This window comes from Ursus maritimus (genome assembly GCF_017311325.1).
Source record: "Ursus maritimus isolate PB19 chromosome X unlocalized genomic scaffold, ASM1731132v1 scaffold_X1, whole genome shotgun sequence".
Lineage (NCBI taxonomy): Eukaryota > Metazoa > Chordata > Mammalia > Carnivora > Ursidae > Ursus > Ursus maritimus.
Window position 1 is genome coordinate 66,356,947 of NW_024423319.1, and position 20,049 is coordinate 66,376,995.

Consider the following 20,049-nt stretch of genomic DNA (forward strand, 5'->3'; position numbering starts at 1 on the left):
GGGGGGGGGGGGAGCTGGCTGACGCCATTTTCCTCCACCGCCTCTCAGTACAAACCAACTTCAATAAACAGCACAGCACCAACACTGGCTGCCTGGCTGACTAACCGGCTTACCGGCTTTCACCAAGTCCCTCCTCCCCAGCCCCGTGCAGTCTGCTAACGCTTGACTCCAGCACGTGTGCATAAGGAAAAGCACAGCAGTCCCCTTCCCCAGGAGACCAGCAGAAAGCCCTGCATGCACCACGTCTACCAATGGTACAGTTTTTCGTTTTTGTTTTTTATTTTTTAAGATTTTTTTGAGAGAGAGCACGGAAGAGAGCGAACATGGGAGTGGGGGCAGAGGGAGAGGGAGAACTAGGCTCCCTGATGAGCAGGGAGCCTGCTGTGGGGCTAGATCCCAGGACCCTGAGATTAAGACCTAAGCCAAAGGCAGACACTTAAGTGACTGAGCCAGCCAGGTGCGCCCCCCCCCCGCACCACAGAGTTCTGCAAGGCTTCAGTTGTAATGGAAGTAGCATCAGGTCTTACGTAACAAGCAGACCAGAGCACACCTAGTTAAAACTCGCCACATTCTGGCCAAGATCCAAACACTGCCCACTGCAGGCAAGGAGGACCTCTGCAGATGACTGACCCGAGGGAGAGAGCAGCCAGTGCAGATGACTGACCCAAGGAACAGAGCAGCCTTGCACTGCCTACTGCGGGCAAGGACGACCTCTACAGATGACTGACCCAAGGGATATAGGAGCAGAGTGCTGCTCCAAGAGGGAGAGAAGAGGGAGAGTGCTGCATGAGGGAGAGCAGAGTGCATGCAGCACACACCAGAGACACTCAATGAAGTACCAGGCCCTGTACACTACCTGACCTTTTCTTCCTAAAGCCATTACCCTCAGGAGCAGGAAACATAACAGGCTTTCCTAACACTCAGAAGACAGAGAGATAGCCAAAGTGCCGAGAAGGAGGAATTCATCCCAAAAGAAAACAAGAAAAGGTCACAGAGATCTAATCGAAACAGATATAAATAATATGCCTGATGGAGAATTTAAAACAACAATTGTCAGGATACTCTCCGGGCTTGGGGAAAGCATGAAAGACATCAGGGAGATCCTTACCACAGAGAGGAGAGTTAAAAAAAAAAAAAAATCAGGCAGAAAAGAGAAATGCAATAACTGAGATTTGAAACTGACTGGACGTAATAACTACAAGGATGGAAGAAGCAGAGAAATGAGTAAGTCATACAGAAGACAGAATTATGGAAAATAATGAAGGTGAACAAAAGAGAGAAAGAAGAATGATGGATCACAACAGTAGACTTAGGGAACTCAGTGATTCCATCAAACGTAATAATATTCATATCATAGGTCTCCCAGAAGAAGAGAGGAAAAGGGGCAGAAGGTTTGAGTTTAAATGATAGCTCAAAGCTTCCCTAATCTGAGGAGGGAAACAGACATCCAAATCCAGGAGGCTCTGAGAACTCCCATCAAAATCAACAAAAGCAGGCTAGTAACAAGACATATTGTAGTTAAATTTGCAAAATATAGTGATAAAGGAAAAATCCTAAAAGCAGCAAGAAAAAAGAAGTCCCTAACTTACAAAGACCCATAAAGTGAACTGCAGATCTCTCCATAGAAACCTGGCAAGCCAGAAAATGGTGACATGATATATTCAACAAGCTGAACGGGAAATATCTGCAGCCAAGAATACTCTATCCAGCAAGGCTATCATTCAGAATAGAAGGAGAAAGTTTCCCAAACAAAAACAAAGGAGGTCATGACCACTAAACCATCCCTGCAAAAATATTAAAGGGGACTCTTTCGGTGGGAAAGAAAGACCAAAAGTGACAAAGACTAGAAAGAAACAGAGAAAACCTCCAGAAATAATGACAAAACAAGTAATAAAATGGCACTAAATTCATATCTATCAATAATCACTTTGAATGTAAATGGACTAAATGATCTCATCAAAAGACACAGGGTATCAGGATAAAAGAAACAAGACGCATCTGTATGCTGCCTACAAGAGACTCATTTTAGACCTAAACACACCTGCGCATTGAAAGTGTAGGAATGGAGAAACATTTACCATGCAATGGATGTCAAAAGCAACCTGGAGCAGCAATACTTAAGCCAGAAAAACTAGATTTTAAACCAAACAGTATAACAGAAGATGAAGAAGGACACTATATCATAATAAAGGGAACCATTCATACAAGAAGATCTAACAACTGTAAATATTTCTGCCCCCAATTTGGGAACACCCAAATATATATAACAATTAATAACCAACATAAAGGAACTCACGGATAAAAATAGGGGACTTTAATACCCCGCTTACATCAATGGACAGATCATCTAAGCAGAAAATCAGCAAGGAAACAATGGTTTTGAATGACAAACTGGACCAGATGGATTTAACAGATATATTCAGAACATTTTATCCCAAAGCAGAATACGCATTCTTTTCAAGTACACATGAGACATTCTCCAGAATAAATCACATATTAGGTCACAAATCAGGCCTCAATAAGTACAAAAAGACTGAGATCATACAGTGCATCTTTTCTGACCACAACACTATGAAACTTGAAGTCAAGCACAAGAAAAAATTTGGAAAGATCACAAATACATGGAGGTTAAACACCATAAGTTGGTCAACTAGGAAATTAAAGAAGAAATAAAAAAAATACATGGAAACAAATGAAAATAAAAACACAATGATCCAAAGCCTTTGGAATATAGCAAAAGCCTCAGAAGAGGGAAGTATACAGCAACATAGGCCTATCTCAAGAACCAAGAAAAATCTCAAATACTAACCTAACCTTATGCCTAAAGGAGCTAGAAAAAGAACAACGAAGAAAGCCTATAGTCCTCAGAAGAAGGGAAATAAAAATTCGAGCAGAAATAAATGATACTGAAAAGAAAGAAACAGATGAATGAAACCAGAAGCTGTTTCTTTGAAAATATTAATAAAATGGATAAACCCCTAGTGAGACTTACCAAAAAAAGAGAAAGGATCCAAATAAATAAAATAAGTGAAAGAGGAGAAAGAACAACCAACACCACAGAAATCCAAACAATTATAAGAGAATATTATGAAAAATTAAATGTCAACAAATTGGACAATAAGAAAGAAATGGGTAAATTCCTAGAAACATATAAGTAAACAAAACTGAAACAGGAATAGAAAACTTGAACAGATCAATAACCAGTAATCAAAAATCTCCCAACAAACGAAAGTCCAGGGTCAGATGGCTTCACAAGGGAATTCTACCAAGTGTTTAAAGAATTAATTCCTATTCTTGTGAAGCTGTTCCAAAAAAACAGAAATGGAAGGAAAACTTCCAAACTCATCCTATGAGGCCAGTATTATCTTGATTTCAAAACCAAACAAAGACTCCACTAAAAAAGAGAAATATAAGCCAATATTCCTGATGAACATAGATGTAAAAATTCTCAACAAAATACCAGCAAATCAAATCCAACAGTACATGAAAGGAATGATTCACCATGATCAAGTGGGATTTACTTTTGGGCTGCAACAACAGTCGTTCAACATGATATACTACATTAATAAAAGAAAAAGGACGAGACCAAATAGTCCTCTCAATAGATGCAGAAAAAGCATTTGACAAAGTACAAGATCATGAATAGATATGATAAAAACCCTCAAGAAAGTAGGGACAGAGGGAACATACCTCAACATAATAAAGGCCATATACAAAAAACCCACATCTTCAACGGGCAAAAACTGAGAGCTTTTCCTCTATGGTCAGGAACAAGACACTGATGTTCACTCTCATCACTGTTATTTAACACAGTATTGGAAATCCTAGCCACAGCAATCAGACAACAAAAAGAAAAAGCATCCAAATAGGCAAGGAAGAAGTCAAACTTTCACTATTTGCAGATGACATGATACTCCATGTAGGAAACCCAAAAGACTGCACCAAAAAATTGCTAAAAACAACACATGAATTCAGTAAAGTCACAGGATATAAAATCAACATACAGAAATCTGTTCCATTTCTGTACACCAATAATAAAGCAGCAGAAAGGGAAATCAAGGAATCAATCCATTTAAAATTGCACCAAAACCATAAGATACCTATAAATAAACCTAACCAAAGAGGTAAAAGATTTGTACTTTGAAAACTAAAACACTGATGAAAGAAACTGATTTTAGATATGACTCCAACAATAACACAAAAATACAACCACCATGAAGTTATTCACATCATTGTATATAATAGTGAGAAAACTAGAAAGCTTCATTAGGGGAGCCTTGGGGGTGCACCACGTTGGGCTCCCTGCTCAGTGGGGAGTCTGCTTGTGCCTCTCCCTCTACCCCTCCCCTCTGCTCCTGCTCTCTCTCTCTCAAATAAATAAAATCTTTAAATAAAAAAGGAGAGGCCTGTTTAAATATGGTAAACACATATAGGGGAAAAAAGTAAGAAGCTATTGTAAATATATGCATAGGTGTACATCTATGCATTTTGTATACATATGTATATACTTATGACCACTGTTTATTGTTAAATGCAAAAAAATACAGCATGTTTAGTAAAGTCTTTCACTTGTTTAAAACTACATTCAGGTGCGCCTGGGTGGCTTAGTCAGTTAAGCATCTGCCTTCAGCTCAGGTCACGATCCCAGGGTTCTGGGATGGAGCCCCATATCAGGCTCCCTGCTCGGTGGGGAAGCTGCTTCCCCCTCTTCTCTGCCTGCCACTCCCCTTGCTTATGCTCTCTTGCTCTCTCTTTGTCAAATAAATAAATAAAATCTTAAAAAAAAAATACATTCAACTGGTGAAGCTGTAAGGACATAGGTACTCTCACACATGGCTAGTATGAATGCAAAGTGCACAATCATTTGGAGGGATATTTGGCAATACTTAACAAGACAGCCTTTAAAAGCAATTAACAACTTACAGAAGTCTATACCATAGATACATCTTCAACAATACAAAAATATATATAAACAAAGCCATTCTTATAGCCTAACCTTGTCTGCAATCGGAAAACAGTGAAAAGAATCTAAATGTCCATACACATAAGTTTATTTAACTACAGTGCATCCGATAACAAAATAAAATGCAGCAGAAAAAAAAAAAGAATGAGGACGATCTCTATTACCTGACACAGAATGACTTCTTCCAGGATATACTACAAATGGAAAAAAAAAATCAAATTTCAAAAGAATAGCTATAGTATACAATCTTTCACATAAGGGGGAAAGAAGGGATATACAAAAATATGCATGTATCCGTACGTTTCTGCAAAGGAAATTCAATGAGTATAAAGCAGAAACTACCAAGACTGATTATATACAGGGAGTGGTTAGGAATGTTTTTCCTATATGTAATATATGAGGAAGGGAGTGACACTTCTCTTTGTAAACCTTTTTGTATAGGCCTGACACAAGGAACCATGGTAATGTTTCACATAACCAAAAAATAAATACATATTTCAACATAACCAACATGGGGGGGAAACCCAAAATAGAATACAAAAAAATAACTGAATTGTAAAACAAATGGGTAACATAAACAAATTTAACTGGGCGGTAAGAAAAGAACTGACTTAAGTAACTTTAGAAACAGTATTTTTGACTATCAACTGTAAGAGTAAAGACATACTGTACACAAATACTGTACTCTAGTTAGGAAATTTCTCCTTAGAGGGGTATGTTTTGGTAATTTTGAAATTTTGTTTCAAACATAAAAGCAATCAAAAAACTTCTAACATTCTAAAATAAAGCAAAGTACATATATATAAGGATAATGAGAACGAGGTTTTTCAGTTTCACAAAAAGGAATTACAATGAAAAAAAACGGGACAACTAGAAGAGAATGAACCCTGTGCTTTTATTTGGAATCACACATAATATGAATTCATGGTTTTACATACACACAACCACAAATACACATATGTATAGAAGAATACTTATACAAAGAAGGGATGTCTATATATGTGACTATAAACACATACTTCCTAACTGCTGACTGAGAGGACCTAAAAACAATGATACCACAAAAACATGCACTTTTGAGTACACAATACTAAGTACACAATGAGTACACAAATACTGTTTTCTAAAAACCATTCTCCAATAACAGGAATCAGGATTCCTTAGAAAAATGGTTGATTCCAGATCTGGGTGGGGAAAAAACAAGATGTGTCTAATACATACTGTGGTGTGAGAAAGGAGTACAATGCCCAAAAAACGAGAGCATATCAAAAGGACACAGAAGCCAAACTGAAGAAAAGCCAAATGGCTAAAATTGAGAGCTATTACAACAAAATGATAGCATTAAGATTATAACCAAAAGAATGAAAAAAATATCAATGAATCCATACTAATAAATATTTGATTAAGTAAATAAAATGGGGAGAAGGGACAGCTATTTCTTACACACTTCCAGTTATTAAACATAGAAGGAATAATGGAAATCCTAAATAACCTTTAAATAAACACTAACATAATCATTGTGGAAGGTAAAAGGCACGGATGGATAAAATCAGTGGGTAGAAGTACAATGAGAAACACAACATTTGCAGAATCTCAAAGTATATCCACACAAGATACATATAAAATTGAAAGGAAAAAGCAGTAACTTTACAGTAGAAAACTTTGGTACACGTTAGCCAAGAGATGAAAGTTACCATCACATGTATTAAGACATACCCAAAACATGTCCTATGATGCACAGAGAATGGCACAGCATTTCTTCTGTAGCATTATTGCCAAGGTTGCATAACATGAATTAAATCATGAAAAATGCCAACAAGGGGTGCCTGGGTGGCTTAGTCAGTTAAGCGTCCAACTCTTTATCTAAGCTCAGGTCTTGATCTCAGGGTCATGAGTTCAAGCCCTACACTGGGCTCCACGCTGGGCATGGAGCCTACCTAAAAAAACAAAAACAAACAAACAAAAAACACCAACAAGATGACAGCTCTTAAAACTGATACAGACCTTAAAACAACTATTTATAAAAATGCGAGAAAAAAATGCTGAGATAAGCAATCACAAACTTCAGTGCAACAAATATTGAAAGTAAAAATCTTGTCAATAGGCAATCAAAAAAGTGAAAATTTTGAAGTTAAAAATACAGTAACTAAAATTACAAAATAAATGGACAGATTCAACAGCACAATGGAGATGACAAAGGAACTTAAAAGAAATAAAAAGAAACTATCCAATACTAATACAGAAAATATTGAGCATAAATATACAAAGGCTCAGGGAACTATGAGACAATAACAGAAGGATAAGAGGAAAGAGTGTATGACTGAAAATATTTGAGAAAATAAATGCCTGAAAACTTCCTAAATTTTCCAATAGACATAGACCTACGGATTCAAGAAACTAAGAAAACTTCAAAAGGGATAAACACAGAGAAATCCACAGCCAGATACATCATAATAAAATTGCCAAAAAGCGAAGCTAAAGAAACCATTATATAAGCAGTAAGAGAAAAATAAAATACTACCACATAGAGGGATAATGATTCAAATAACTGATTTCCTATCAGAAAACACAAGAGCCACAAGAAAGTGGCACACATGTTTAAATGGCTGAAAGCAAGGAAATGTCAGCCTAAAATAATCTACCCAGAAAAATTACTAGCAGGAATGAAAGTAAAATAAAGACATTCTCAGATTATAGAAAACTAAGAATATACAGCCCCTGAGATCTTCTCTGTAAGAACTGCTACAAAAAAGTTCTTCACGTAGAAGGGAAATACCAGAAGGAAACCTGAATCATCAAGAATAAAGAGCAACAGAAATATTTATCTGGATAATACAACAGATTATTTATCTCTCTTGAATTCTTTAAAATTGTTTCAAGGTTGAAAACAAAAGATATGAACATCTTCTGATAGTTTTCAATGTATGCCAATGCAATACATGACATTATAGCATAAAAGAGAGACAGTTAAAGGACCTAAAAGATGTTAATGTTTCTACATTCCAAAATTATAGGGTAAAACAGACCGTGAAAACTTAAGTACATATTGTGTAACGCCTAGAACAAATACTTAAAAGGGCTACATAAAAAGATAAAGTCGAAAATAATAAAGTAAATGGAAAACTAAAAAGTACTCAAATAACCCAAAAGATGGCAGAAGGGGGAGAAAGAGGAACAAAAAAAGGAACAAAGAGAAAACAAAGAATAAAGTAGTAAACCTAAATCCAAACATACCAAATTTACATTAAATATGAATTGCCTAACCACTTAAACTCAAACACAGATATTGTCAGAATGACCAAAAAAAAGAAAAAGAAAAAGAAAAAATCTAAACCATGATACAATATCCTGTCTGCAAGAAACAGACTTCAAATATATTGATATAGGCAGACTAAAAGGAATGAGAAAATACACACCAAGCAAAGACCAACCAAACAACAGGACTTTCTATATTATACATTAAATGCAAAAACATATTTCAGAGCAAAGAAAATTACCAGAAACAATGACGGGAATAACATAATGAGAAAAGGGTCAATTGAACAAGAAGCCACAGCAGTGCTAAATGTATACGCACCTAACAGAGCTTCATAATACATGAAACAGAAACTGACAAAAGAAATACAAATCAGTGACACTCAATCCAACAACAGCAGGATTCACATTCTTTTTAAGTACATATGAAAGTATGTACTTAAAAGTATGTAGTATGTAGTATTACTTCAAATCATAATATAATTAAACTAGAAATTAATAACAGAAAGAAGATGGAAAACTCCCTTAATGTTTTAAAATTAAAAAATCAATTATACTTTTCATTCTCAGAAGTTTAAATTTTTTATCTTTCATACTTCAACTTAACGTTTTCAGTCTTTCCTCTACATTCACAGTAAGTTTAAAATACTTAAACCATTAATTCTATTATTTATGTCATTTTGAAGTCAGCTTCAATTGATAGATTTCTCTCCTTATATTTTCCAGATCTATGCAGGTCTCACTTTTTTTTTTTTAATCTGCTTTATTCACTTTTCAAAGTAAAACTTGTTTCCTTCGCACTCTTTTCCAACATAATGGTAGTCAAAAATTACTGGCATTTTACTGGCATAAGATAAACAATCCAACGTAAAAATTGGGCAGAAGATCTGAATAGACATTTTTCCAAAGAAACCATCCAGATGGCCAACATGTAAATGAAAAAATGTCAACATCACTAATCATCAGGATAACGTAAATAGAAAACCACAATGAGATATCACCTCACACCTGTTAGAATGATTATCATCAAAAAGACAAGAAGTAACAACTGTTTGTGAGGATGTGGAGAAAAAGGAACCCTTGTGCACTACTGGTGGGAATATAAACTGGGGGAGCCATGATTGAAAACAATATGGAGGTTCCTCAAAAAATCAGAAATAGAACTACCATATGATCCAGCAATTGCCCTTCTGGGCATACATACAAGAGAATTTAAAACAGGATCTCCAAGAGATATATGTACTTCCATGTTCTACTTCAGCATTATTTACAATAGCCAAGATATGGAAACAACCTAAGTGTTCGCTGAAGGATGAATGGATTAAAAAGAGCAGTGTATATTATACAATGAAATATTATTCAGCCATAAAAAAGGAATAAAATTTTGTCATTTGCAACAACATGAATGGACCTCAAAGGCATTATGCTAAATGAAGTAACTCAGACAAAGACAAGTACTATATTGAACTCTCTTGTATGTGAAATCTAAAACAACAATAACAAAACCAAGCTCACAAATACAGAGGAGAGACTGGATGTTGCCAGAGGTATGGGGACTGGAGGGGGGGAGGGCAATGTGAGGCAGGGATGGGTGAAGGGGATCAAACAGTAAAAAGTAAGAAAAAGAAATTCAATACTAAAAACCTATTTGAAACTACAGCTCTACGGCCCATCTTGATGGATATAAAATAACACTGTATGAAATACCATTAAAGAGGAAAAACGAAATATAAAATGGTATTTTTAAGACAAGTTGATTATAACTACACAGAATGCATATGTGTACATTAGTAAAGATATATTATTTTGAATAAAAAAATGGTTTAATATTTGTTATTTTTGGTAAATTTCAGTTTGGAAAGAATTAGAATGGAAGAAAGAAATGCACAGAAAGGTCTAATACAAAAAAAATTATTTGCATAAGATAGCTGGTACTTTTCCTCATACATCAGTCACCAATATTTTTGTTCAGTGTGTTTTCTGCCTTTCAACTTGGTAAAATGGTAAGATGTAAAAAGAGTATTTTTTTTAAAGGTTTTATTTATTTATTTGACAGAGATAGAGACAGCCAGCGAGAGAGGGAACACAAGCAGGGGGAGTGGGAGAGGAAGAAGCAGGCTCATAGCAGAGGAGCCTGATGTGGGGCTCGATCCCATAACGCCGGGATCACGCCCTGAGCCGAAGGCAGATGCTTAACCGCTATGCCACCCAGGCGCCCCATAAAAAGAGTATTTTTATTCCATGTTTAAGAGAAATGCTATAGCATAAAATCTTTTCTCCCTTATTGCTGATGAGGGGGCGGTGGTAGCATAAGGTAGAGTTACACAGGTACAGGCATGTTTAAGGTTAAGCAAACTCTGATGAAGAGCTGGTTAGCAAATATTTTAGTCTTTGCAAGCCACATGGTCACTGTCTTAATTACTCAACACTACTGCTGTAGAATGAAAGAATCCATAGACAATGGGCATGCAGGTAAGTATAACTGTATACCAGTAAAGCTATTTATGAACACTGAAATTTGAACTTTACATGATTTTCATGAGTTAAGAAATACAATTCTGCTTGCGAATTTTTAAACTACTTAAAAATGTAAAACTACTCATAGTTTGCTAGTGATACAAAGTCAGACAACAGGCCAGATTTGACCCACAAACCATACTTTGAAGAACGTTAGGACTCAAATCATACAGAGTATGTTCTCCAACACAATAGAATTTTTAAAAATCAAAACCAAAAGAAAAACTTGGAATTCCACAGATATCTGGAAATTAAACAATACATTTCTAACTTACCCATGAGTCAAAGAAGAAATCACAAGCAAATTTTTTTCACAAGCAAAATTAATAGAAAGTACTGTGAACCGAATTATAATAAAATCACAGTATCAAAATGTATGAGATGAGAGGACAACACCAAAAATGGTGGAATAGGGAGCTCCTAGGAACCATCCCTTCACTGAAATTATTAAGGTGGCAAAAAAAATGTAAGAATCAACCTTTTCAGAACTCTAGAACCTAATCAGAAACTTACTACAATCAGGACAGCACTTAAAGAAGAAAGACGCTGTAAATTTTTTTTTTTTTAAAGATTTTATTTATTTATTCGACAGAGATAGAGACAGCCAGCGAGAGAGGGAACACAAGCAGAGGGAGTGTGAGAGGAAGAAGCAGGCTCATAGCGGAGGAGCCTGATATGGGGCTCGATCCCACAACGCCGGGATCACGCCCTGAGCCGAAGGCAGACGCTTAAGCGCTGTGCCACCCAGGCACCCCGACGCTGTAAATTTTGTCATTTAAAGAAAAGAAATCTTATCAGGCCACTGCCTGACAACAAAGATAATGGAATGGAGACTTTAGTGACCACATATGACAAGGAATATAGTCTGCAAAAAATAGTTTAGACTTTAAACAAGTGGGCTGTCACTAAACAAGTGGATGACTGTACCCCACAATAAGCAACAACACAAACCCTGGGGAGTGGGGAAATATTCTGATTTCCAGAGCCACTGTACTACAAAATTCAAAGTGCCTACTTTTCAAGAGAAATTTTCATTAAAAAATTATTAGGCATGTAAACAAACAAGTATGGCCCATTCACAGAAAGAAAAAAGTTAAAAGAAAGTGTCTCTGAGAAAGCCCAGACATTAGACTTTCTAAAAAAAATCAACTATCATAAATATGCCAAAGAGCTAACAGAAACCATGGACAAAAACTAAAGGAAACCAGGAGAACAGCATATCAATAAACAGAAAATAACAATAAGGAGACAGAAATTACAAAAATGAACCAAATACAAATTCTGAAACTGAAAAGCAGAATAACTGAAATGAAAAATTCGCTGAATTTTAAAGGGGTTCAACATAAAATTTCAATAGGCTGAAGAAAGAAAAAATGACCATGAAGATAGGTAAATTAAGATTATCTAGTCTGAGGAATGGAAAAAGAAAAAACTGAAGAAAAATGAAAAGAGCCTAAGAGACAACATCAAGTATACCAACATATGCAAAATGAGAGGTCCAGAACAAAATAAGAGTCATAAAGAATATGTGAACAGTGGCCAATCTACATAACTTAAAAATTCAACGAACCCCAAGAGAATAAACTCAAAAGCCATTCACAGTGAGATGTAGTATAATCAAACTGTTGAAATCCCCAAAAAGAATCCTATGAGCAAGGAAAGTGAAGCAACCCATCAGAGATCATGGAGGCCAGAAAGCAGTGCAATGACATATTTAAAGTGCCGAAAGAAAAAAGCTGTCAATCAACATATCTATACCTGATTTAAAAAATGTTTTTCAAAAATAAAGGAAAGAGATCAGCTTATGGCATGACAGCATGAGGAGCTCCAGTGACCTGCTTCTCCCCACTGAAACTGATGAAAACTTTTTTTAAAAGCCATTGAAAGCCTCTGGAAACTGATCTAAGGACAAATGGCAAATAAAGAAACACACATTCAAGAATAACTTCAAAAATTCACTAAGATGAGTCTGTATTTGTTTTTTCTTAAGATTTAATTTATTTGACAGAGCGAGCACAAGCAGGGGGAGCAGCAAGCAGAGGGAGAGGGATAAGCAGGCTCCCTTCAGAACAGGGAGCCCAATGCAAGGCTCGATCCCAGGACCCCGTGATCATGACCTGAGCCCAAGTCAGGCGCTCAACCATCTGAGCCACCCATGCGCCCTGATGAATCTGTATTTGGACCAAGACCACTGCCTCCCTCCCTCCCTCAGCTCAGCTCAAGCAAGGGGAATCTCCACTCCAGATTCCTGCAACAAAGAACACAGGGCTCCCTTTCCACCCCTCCCCCCATGTCCCATTCAGAGGGCTTTCTTCCCAGGAGGAACAGAGTTTCTCATTCAGCCCCGAGCTGCCTGTTAATAGGGCTGAGTCCTGGGCAAGTGTGGTTGAGAGGCAGGGGTTCCAGCCCTACCAGCTCCCCCACTGGTGGAATGTATACTTTATTGGGTGTGGTGCATGGAAAAGACCCAGGCCCTGATCATCCTTGCCCTGGGATGTGAGGAGAGAAAAGCAAACCCAGATGACCTCTGGCTACACCCTCCGCTCCACAACATACTGTTACTCAAAGAGAAACTTGACATTGTTCCTACCCCACCTCCAGAGACCAGGCTCAGAGCTTTTGTTTGAGGGAAGGAGGAGACATTAAAACGATAGCTCTTAATTTCTTCCCAAAGGGACTGACTTCATTTGCAAGAGCATGGAGAAAGTCAAGCCTAAAGGAATCCTAAAAAAACACAATGAGGCTGTAGCAAAAGCCAATTAGCAGATTCAAAACACAGAGGCTAAAAAAACAAACAAAAAAAATTATTTTAAAAACAAAACAAAAAAACCACACAGAGGCTAAACTGTAGGTAAGCTAGTTTGCAGGAGAGAACTGGGAACTGAAACAACTGGGAGGAGCCCTCCTAGGGTCAAAACAAATAACAAACACTGATCTCAAAAACTATTTCTTCAAAGGACCCACATTTTGGTTCGATTAACTTTCAAAGTAGCTTATGCCCCAGGGCATTATGGAAAACAATTAAACAGTTAGTTCCCAGCAAATGGATCTTGGCTGCTGGGTGTGGTAAGGGAAAGACAGCCCTAACAAAACCAGTCATCCCACGGTGATTGTGGGCATATTCAAATTGCCCCTCCCTGAGGACCACCATCTGAGGACTAACCTTGTGGGAAAGACGACTACAATGAGATACAACTTCACATCCACTAGGATGGCTAGAATTGGATGAAGTCAGATAATGACAAGCGTTGGTGAGAAAGTAGACAAGTTAGAGCCCTCATATGCTGTTGCTGGGAACGTAAAATGGCTGCAGCCACTTTGGAAGAGAGTTGGGCAGTTTCTCAAACAATTAAACATAGCTACCATTAAGACCCAGCAAAAACACTTCTAAGTATACACCTAGAGAAATGAAAACATGTCTACAAAGAAATCTGTACATGAATGTTTTTAGCAGAATCATCCTTAAAAGCCTAAAAGTGGAAACAACCTAAATGTCCATCAATGAATGAATGCATAAACAAAATGTGGTATATCCATAATGTAGAACATTATTCAGTCACAAACAGAATGAAGTATTGATACATGCTACAATATGGATGAACCTTGAACATTATTCTGAGTGAAAAAAGCCAATCACAACAGACCACGTATTATATGATTCCATTCATACAGAATGTTCAAAACTGGGAAATCTATAGAGACAAAAAGTAGATTAGTGACTGCCTAGGGCTGGGCAAATAGGGTTCAAGGGGATACGGGGTTATGGCTAAAGTGCATGGACTTCTTGGAGTGATGAAAATATTCTAAAATGACTGTGGTGATGGCTGTACATAGATTAAAAACCACTGAACTGTACACTTCAAATGGGTAACTGTATGATATGTGAATTATATTTCAATACATCTGTCAAAAGAACTGAAAGGAGAAATTAAGACATTTCCAGATAAAGAAAATACGAGGGAATTTGTTAACAGACCTACCCTACAAGAACTGCCAAAGGGAATTCTTCAGGCTAAAATGGAAGGATAATAGAAAGTAACTCAAAAGTATATGAACAAATAAGGAACACGGGTAAAGATAACTACATAGATAAATATAAAAGCCAGTACTATTGTGTTTTTGGTTTACAACTTCTTTTATTATTTTTTTTCATATGACTTAAAAAGAAACGGACAAACTTATCCTAAAATTCATATGGAATTGCAAGGGGCCTGGAAAGCCAAAACGATCTTGAAAAAGAACAAAACTGGAGGAGTGACACTTTGCAATTTTAAAACTTACTACAATCTACAGTAATCAAAAGTGTGGTACTAGCATAAGGACAGATACAGAGACAAATGGAATAAATTTGAAAGATCTGAAATAAACCTATACATCTGTGGCTAATTGATTTCAACAAGCGTGCCAAAGACCATTCAATAGGGAATGAACAGTCTCGTCAACATGTGGTGCTAGGACAATTGGCTTTGTGCATGTAAAAGAATGAAGCTGGACCTCACACCAAATACAAAAATTAACCCCAAATGGATCAATGACATAAATACAAGAGATAAAAACCATAAAACATTTAGAAGAATACACAGAGATAAATCTTCATGACTTTGGATTTGACAAAAAATTCTTAGATTTGACACCAGAAGCACAAGAAACAAAAGGAAAAAATAGACAAACTGGACTTCAAATTTTAAAAAAAAATTGTACACCAAACCAAAGGACATTATAAATAAAGAGTGAAAAATACCTACCGAATGGGAAAAAAACTTCCAAATCATATATATAACAGTTCAGAATATATAAAGAATTCTTACAACAGCAAAAATACCCAAATTAAAAAATGGACAAAGGATGGGGCACCTGGGTGGCACAGTGGTTAAAGCTTCTGCCTTCGGCTCAGGGCGTGATCCCGGCGTTACGGGATCGAGCCCCACATCAGGCTCCTCCGCTATGAGCCTGCTTCTTCCTCTCCCACTTCCCCTGCTTGTGTTCCCTCTCTCTCTGGCTGTCTCTATCTCTGTCGAATAAATAAATAAAATCTTTAAAAAAAAAAATGGACAAAGGACCTGAATAGACATTTCTACAAAGAAAACATACAAATGGTTAACAAGCACATGAAAACATGCCCAAATCAGTCTTTAGGAAAACGCAAATCTAATCCATGACATACCACTTCAAACATACTAAAATGGTTGTAATTTTCTTTAAAAAAAAAAAAAAAAAAGGAAATAACAAGTGTTGGCAAGGAAGCATGGTACATTTAACCTACAGTGAAATCGCCAAACCATTTTCCACAGCAGCTGCACCATTTTATACCCCAAAAGCAACATACAAGAGTTCCAATTTCTCTACTTCCTTACCAACACTTATTTCCTGGTTTTTTCCTTTAATTAGATTCTGCCTTCAACTTAGAAGAAACTTCAAATGGCCCCTGTTCCTGTAATCCCGGTAACAGGCATTTAAAAACTCATCTTTTTTATTGACTTTTCTTTTAAAAATTTCTCTTCAAAATTTGTTTAAAAAAAATAACCCATCTTAGAAGTAGTTTACATGTCACAAAGTTTAAGAAATGCATGGGAAATATAATCACTGTTTAAAATAATGGTTACCTCTGGTGATGAAGGAAGAAAAGAGATGAATCCAGGAACGGGTACACAGAGAACTTTATCATAGTAACATATCATTTTTACAGAGGTTCACTGTATTGTTTTTGGCATCTCTCATTGTGTTATTCTTTATATGTCTGTATATCTGAAGTTCTTATTTCATAACATATGTGGAAATCCCCCCAAAAAAGACAAAGAAAAAAAAGTTAATCTTACATTCCCTCATCACCCCTCCCACCAAAGACACAGGATCCTACTAGGTATCTGCAACTTACTTTTCTCACATAACAATCTATTATAACATTCTCTAGATCAAAAGTGTGTGAAGAGGTAAATCCATTTCTACAGCTGCAAAGTACTTCATAACACAAATGTCCCACAATTTATTCAAACATTCTACAGATGGATATACAGGTTGTTCCAGTTACTCATCATAAAAAAAAGCTGCAAATTTTTTACTGTCTTCCCCAAATGTTATGCTTAATATAAATTTAATTTTCACCGAGAGATTTGAACACGGAAAATCTAGCTCTTTTCCTACTCAGTGAGAAATCAAGGTAATAATCCACAAAATAATGTAACAATTTCCCCAAAGATTACCTGTATACACACGCACACACCTACCTCTGAACAGAACAATGTGCTTCCAGAACAAATGCTAATATTAAAATGCCCAGAAGTCCTCATCTGAAACATAAAGGTCATTAATTTTTTTTTAATCTAGCCCATGAGCATGTTACAAACTGATTAGTTTATCAAAATTACGACGTTTGCACGCGAAATACAGCACGAAGAAAATAAGAGAAAATAGGTCCAACAGGTTAGGCTGTTCCTGAAAGCGCTCTGGGGACACAAATCTTTCATTCTGGGCCCGCGTGGTGTCAATAAAAACCCATTTAAACAAGGAAAAATGAGAAGAAAACGGTTCAAAATCCCTCTTACGAGCTAATATCCGCAACCGTCTAGCTTCATCAGTGGCGGTAAGGTGACTAAAGAAAGGGAAATTACTCTCGGGTGTTTTATAGAGCGGTGAGAGAGAAAAATGAAAAACAGGCCGGCTCCTCCCCCCACTCAGGCAGGCCACGCGATCCCCAAGTGTGTAGCCTTACTAACGGACATTTTTCTAGCCGATGTGAAGCTCAACACTCACCACAAAACAAAAGTTGGCGAGCTTCTGTACTTTCCTCACATTTGTTCATTGGCTGCTTTCCACACCTGGTTCGCCGGCAGTACTTTCCCTCTGTACGAACGCCGCCATCTTAGGCCTTAGAGGACCTCTAGGGGATAGGACGATGAAAGCCTGGAGTGGGCGTCACAGCCAAATAGGTCCCGCGCCCAACCGCCGTGCACTGCTGAAATGGCTCCGCCGGCAACGTGACCCAGCTTCTCTGCGGCCCCTCCCCCAGTTTTCCAGAGCGACTGCGCGTCCTCTTACAGCCTTTGTCTTCATAGAAATGACCTCGTTCCTCCTCCTCTTCTTTCTTTTCTTTTTCTTTTTCCATCCCAAATTTCTTTTACCTTTGCCTCCACTCCTTTCTTCTTTCTACATTCTAAGATATCTCTCGTTCTCCTCAGCTTTCAGTTATCTCACAGGTGTACGGCATTTTATAATAGACAAAACTGTCTTTCTGTTATTTTGCCAAAGTATTATAATACTATAAGGTAAGCTGGGGACTGATTGTCCCAATTTTATAAATGAGGCAACTAAGGCCCAGAAGAGGTGAACCAGTTTTCCAAAAGTTGCAACAGCTAATAAGTGTTAAAGTGGACGGAACCTAATTCTTTTTGCTCCAGTGAGCGCCGTGCTGCCAGAGATCAAGGTCCACTTCATCCAAGTAATTGAGAAGAAGGGAAAACTGAAGACAGAAATAGGAAGGGTTTGGGCCTAAATTCATACAGTGAGTCAGTGACAAAACGATTCAAAACAAGTTGCTTCCTTGTTTCTGTAACAGTAAGCATCTTCATAAAGGGATTGGGATGCTGTTCTCCTGCCTAAAGCTCCTTTCTCTTCTTTTGACTGAGCTCATTCAGCCCTGACTCTTTTAAGAAGCCTCTATATTTATCAAAACGTTTATCTTTTTCTGGCCCTCTCCATGAGGGAAAATACACTAGCTGCTGGATGCGAGCTCCCAAAACACGTTTAAAAACCGAGGCTGAAAGTTTTGTGAAGCTGTGTGCTTTAATGGTGCTTTAATGGTACTTTAATGGTATGAAAGATTAGTGAGGGAAGGATTGTGCTGCATAAGTATGGAAAAGGGAATTTAATAGTCCTAATCCTTTTCAAAGGTATAGTTTCTCTTTCCCTTCTAATGTTATCTCTTAATTTGTACAAGAACCCAGCACAGAATATGCTTATTCTATTTCTTCACATCATTACTTTTTCTTTATTTATTTTGATTTGTCACCTTCAAATAGAGGTTAATCATAGAGAATTGTGTAAACTTCTCGGCCATTGATTTATGGCCATTCTTGTGTAAAGCACGGCATGGAGCCAATCTGTGTTGTCAGTAATCCATGTAGTGAGATGAAGAGGTCTTAGTTTAAGCTTGAGATGTGTCTTTGCCTGGGGTTTAGACAAGTGTGAGCACATCTTGGAAACTGGTAGGGCAGACGCCAGAAGTCAATTGCGGAAGGAACTCCTGACCTCTTGAGAAATAACTTATCCTAAGAGAGGAGGGAGTCAGGCAAAAAGGGAGAATCAGTTCTGAGTATTGCAGGGGATTTGGTTGTGCTACAAAGTGTGTTTATTTTGAGCTAAGTACACAACATCTCTCTACATCAATTTAAGGGTAAGTAGAAAAGTGAAGAGCACTGAGTGAAACATATTTCAGTTTTGCTCTGATGACTCTCAGGACTTTTTCTGTCTGAAACAAATGACCATTTGGATTTTAAAGAAGTGCATATAAATAAATAACCAGCAGGAAGCATTCATAGAACAATAGGCCTTTGAAGCTGCTAGTCTTAGGGGTGGGGAAACCTGATGCACTAGTTTTATTTAATGGTGTTTCAAATTAAGAGGTGCTGGACCCCAGGACCTAGGGGGAGAAAAGGTCTATCAATTCACAACAAAGGTAGAAACCCCTGCTTCTACCCACTCATATTTCTTCTAGTCTACCTGCCTTGCTCCCAAGAAAAATGCCTCCAGAAAACATCAGAGACAGAGTTTGGTGACCAGACTACAATATTTGCTCTTTAAGGCTGATCTTGTTGACTTCCTGGATTCCTGGTCCAGTCAGTACCTGTTCCGTTCAAAAGTAAGAAAACTGTCTCCCGCAAGGATATAAAATCCGAATAGACAAAAGAAGAGTTGGGATTTCACCATCGTCTGGCCGTATTTAGCAGACTCTCAGTTGGAGAATTTACAAACATAATTGCAGAGGCAATGATCTCTGGGACAATAGTTTCTCTTACCTTTGCATTTATTTTTTAAGACAAACAAATGTGTAATGAACCTATAAATGACAGTCCAAATAATAGATGCATGCATAGTTAGACTAGAATACATTAATTTGAAACATGAATTGGGAGAAAGTACAACTGATGTGGGAAATGGGAGACCAGATAAACAGAGTTCATTCATTACGAACTTGCATGTAGGGGTGCCTGGGTGGCTCAGTCGGTTAAGCATGGGACTCTTGGTTTCAGCTCAGGTCACGACCCCCACGTCAGGTTCCGCACTCAGCGTAGAGTCTGCTTATAATTCGTTCCCTCTCC

General features: G+C 37.4%; 1 long non-coding RNA gene across 1 annotated transcript in view; it reads right to left on the reverse strand.

The window, feature by feature from the left end:
- LOC103674173 overlaps positions 1–17,761 on the reverse strand; it is a 44,233-nt gene extending 26,472 nt beyond the window's left edge. Inside the window, exons 1-3 of the long non-coding RNA XR_005834899.1 lie at positions 17,486–17,761; positions 16,960–17,022; positions 16,339–16,488 (exon numbers count right to left, since the gene is read on the reverse strand). This is a non-coding gene — a long non-coding RNA (uncharacterized LOC103674173). The remainder of the gene's footprint in view (positions 1–16,338; positions 16,489–16,959; positions 17,023–17,485) is intronic.
- Between the last annotated feature and the right edge of the window lie 2,288 nt (positions 17,762–20,049).